This window comes from Mauremys mutica, chromosome 1 (assembly GCF_020497125.1).
Source record: "Mauremys mutica isolate MM-2020 ecotype Southern chromosome 1, ASM2049712v1, whole genome shotgun sequence".
Taxonomy (NCBI): Eukaryota; Metazoa; Chordata; order Testudines; family Geoemydidae; genus Mauremys; species Mauremys mutica.
In genome coordinates, this window is record NC_059072.1 from 60,476,586 (window position 1) to 60,480,844 (window position 4,259).

Genomic DNA, 4,259 nt, shown 5'->3' on the forward strand with positions numbered 1-4,259 from the left:
CTGACTACTGCCTTCAGTTTTGTCCACCTTGTTAAGAATAAAGTAATGTAGCAAAAATGGATAAAAGTACAAAGAAGTGAAAAATTATTAGAGGCATATGCGCTTCCATATGAGAAACAGAAAAAGAAGACTTGGTGAGATTCCTACCCCTGTTAGGGTCCCTTTCCACTGAGTAAAAGGCTGGAATGGCAGAAAGTGGTTCTAAAAGCCCTGGGTCTGGTAGGGAGATAATTCTCCAGATGCAAAAATTGAGGGAGGGAGTTGTAGGCTGTACACTGAGGACTCCTGGCACAGGGGGAGGTTCTGGGCATGGGTGTACAGCATATAGCACTGCAGGGACTCTGCACCAAGTTGTTACCCATAGGGCTGTCTGGGGAGAGTGCCATAGCAGATCATAATTGGAGCAGCTCAGATTCAGAAAGACATGTTACCCTCTTCTACCTCTGCATTGCAAATTCTTTGCTGCACCTCTAAAAGGAACTGCACTGAATCTCACCACTGGTGTATTTTGTTTGCAAAGAAGAAAAGAGAGAAGTCATGCCCCATTCAAAACTACATTACAGCAGTTTTATGCTGGTGCAACTCCATTTTACACTGGTGAATAGGACACAGTGATACAATAATTAAAATTGCCATTATAATTCTGATTATATATCTTCTTAAAGCAAAGAAAAGAAAAGTCTTTTTTTTTAACTGATTGTTTTTCATATGTGGCTTTTAGAAGAGAATTTTAAGTACACTTCATGTGGAGTCAACCAACTATTTGTGATACTGTATGGATGTCAAAAATGACTAGCATTTCTCTGCTAAAAGTTTTAATTTTGCTAGTAAATATTCCAAATCTAGCTTGATTTAAAGATCCAACTTTTCATAGAAACTTTGGGCTTCAACGCACCCAAGAGGCCACTGAAGTCATCTCCTCACACTGAAGCAGGACCAAGTATATCTAGATTATCCCTGACAGATGTTTGTCTAACTTGTTTTTAAAAGCCTTCAGTGATGGGAATTCCATAACCTTCTTTGGTCACCTACTCCAGTGTTCAACTATTTTTATAGTTAGAACATTTTTCCTAATATCTAAAATAAACCTCCCTTGCTGCAGATTAAGCTGATTACTTCATGTCCACTGAAGTTAGGACAAGGAAAACAATTGATGGCTGTGCTTTTTATAACAGCCCTTAACATATTTGAAGATTGTTATCCGGTCCCCTCTTAGTCTTTTTTTTTTTGTCCCCCAAGACTAAACATAGACAGTTTTTAAACCTTTCCTTGTAGGTCATGTTTTCTAAACCTTTGCAACCTTTGTTGCATTTTCTAAGCCCAAATGATAACTAGGACATAGGAGTATATTGAGCAAAATCCATGTGTATATACATGTAAATATATTCCAGTTTAAATTCAAAGAAGTAGGATTTTGGGAAAAAACATTCTTGTCATTGCAACATGAGAATTCTTTTGACCTTGCATTTGCAGTCTTCTCTCTCATAGTAGACAAGGAAAGAATTTTACAGTGAAGTCCTGTTACAGGTAATCCATCTATGTAGTAAAACATGCCTCAGTTCCCATTTCCTTCAATCTGTTTTAATGGAACAAATAAACTGATACTGCGAATAAAACAGCTGTTATAGTGAGAGATCACTAAGCAGTATAAGCTATATTAAAGGAACACCACTTTTAACTCACCTATAACCATCTGTTATGGATTCCAATTTAAGAAGATCATAATTTACTGTTGCTTGAAATGTAAGCTACACGTGATGGAAATGCATGCTTCCGTTTTTTATCCAATGTAACATGCATCTGTTCTATTTTCAATGTGTAATAGCCAATAATCTGGAGGAAAATATTTTTCCTCTGGGAATATTTTTCATGGGAAACAGGAATCCCTCACAAGAGTTTTGTTCCAGGTTGAAGAATGGAGCTAGATCTAATCCATTTTGTATGAGTTTCAATAAGTCATGGCCAATATTTTTGATCTTAGATGAGGAACCAAAAGCAATAGTTAAACACCTAAAAGCCTGTCCCTGGATAAGTAATGAAAGAGAAAAGGATACCTTTTTAATGAATTAATTACTACCAATAGGTTCTCTAAGTACGTTTATAAGCAACCTTTAACTTTCATGTGAGAAGTAGACATGCTTTCATCATGTATAGTGTTTTGAGGGGCAGACACTTAAATAGCCTCACATTTCTAATTTTATTCAGCACAGGGAAATCCTGCCCCTTTGACTTCAGTAGGGCAAGGATATATCTGAGCATTGCCTAACATATTTAATATTTCAGCTTTTCTGTTTAGAAGACTATCTGTAAATCTATATCTTAAGAAAGGCAAATGTAAGTCTAATGAAAAACACTATGAAGTGTACTACTTTTAGTAATTGATTTAGATTCTAGGTCCTTCTACAAAAATGACACCTTAAGATAAGACCACTTGCATCCGAAGAAGTGGGTATTCACCCACGAAAGCTCATGCTGCAAAACGTCTGTTAGTCTATAAGGTGCCACAGGATTCTTTGCTACCTTAAGATAGTTATCCTACATAAAAGATCACTGTTAATGACAGATTGAGTAAAAAAAAATGTATACCTAGTCCCCCTCCCCACTCCGGTTTGAGAATGTATAGGGCTGCATTGTTATGCTTGGGACTATGGGGGTCCTGTGAACCCACCGCTCCCACCATATGTAGTCATGTAAAATCTATCCAGATTTTGGGTTCAGGTCTGGTGTGGAGCACAACCTCCCTACACTGTAGATATGCCTCTCCATCTCCCTACCCTATTGCCGCCATTCTATTCCATAATACATGAACAAAATCTCATGGTAAAGGAATCTGAAGCCCTCAACCCACTCTGCCCAAAAAGGCCCATGTAATAAGATGAGTTGTCCAACATGCCCTGAGGTCAGCCAATCTGTATTTCTGTCAGCCTAAGGAGGGAAGTGACTTTCAATCAAGATTCTAGAATGGAACATTCTGCCAGCAACTCCTTGTTTATATTGAGGGTTATTAATTCAGGAACCTCTGATGGTACCTGCCAGGGGCGGCTCTAGACATTTCGCCGCCCCAAGCATGGCTCCACCGGCTCCACCGGCTTTTGGCTCCACCAAAGCCGCGGGACCAGCGGACCCTCCGCAGGCATGCCTTCGGGAGGTCCACCGGAGCCGCGGGACCAGCGGACCCTCCGCAGGCATGCCGCCAAAGGCAGCCTGCCTGCTGCCCTCCTGGCGACCGGCAGAGCGGCCCCCATGGCATGCCGCCCCAAGCACGCGCTTGGCATGCTGGGGCCTGGAGCCGCCCCTGGTACCTGCCATAGTATTGTGATGCTGGCAAACCAGGTGCTAGCTCTTGTTAAGACTTCAGGCATTAGCTAAGAACTAATAAACTCATAGCTTGAAATGCTTATTAATTGCTGAATGTATCCATCTCACATGTAATGTCGGTATTCCATGCTATAGAAAATATGTAAGTTTTGCTTTATAACTTTGAAAATGTTTGCTCTGAACTTGTGAATCCAGGCACAGGAATCATCATCTGTCCCTCTTCTCCCCCACACCCATCCAGAAGGACTATCAAAATCAGAAGGTCATCAAGGAACACCACGATACAAATAATTTGTGAATTGCCCTACCACACCTTTGAAATGCTACCTGCAAGGAAGCGCATACAGTGGACTTGGAAGCTGAATTAAAGAAATAAAACAAAGTCACAGGAAAAATTTCCATCTCTTTTCACTGTGTAAACTCTGACAGGTCCAGAGACTCTAAACTGAGGCAGAGATGCCAAGGGCTTACCCCTGGGTCCACCCTAAAATACCCTGTGAACTGACAGATCATTACAACTTTATCACTCTTAGGATTTATGTAATAACTCATTTGTGTGTGTACACTTGCTTGCTTTAACCTGTAAATAACTCTTATTTCTTTTTTTCTAGTCAATAAACATGTAGATAGTTTATTGCAGAATTGGCTACAGGCATTCTCTTTGGTGTAAGATCCAGGGTACCAATTGATCTGGGGTAAGTGACTGATCTCTTGGAACTGGAAGCAACTTGAATATTGTGTGATTTTTGATGTAAGTAACCAGTTATCACTAAGTTCAGTTTGTCCGTGTGGCAAGACAGACTGGAGAGTCTAAGGAGACTCTATGCAATTCCATGGTAACACTATTAAGGTGATCCAGGAGTTCAAATTTGTTAGTGGCTTGGTGAAATCTAATTATAGAACAGGTGGTGTCTGACCTCTTTTTGACAGTCTGCCCTGAG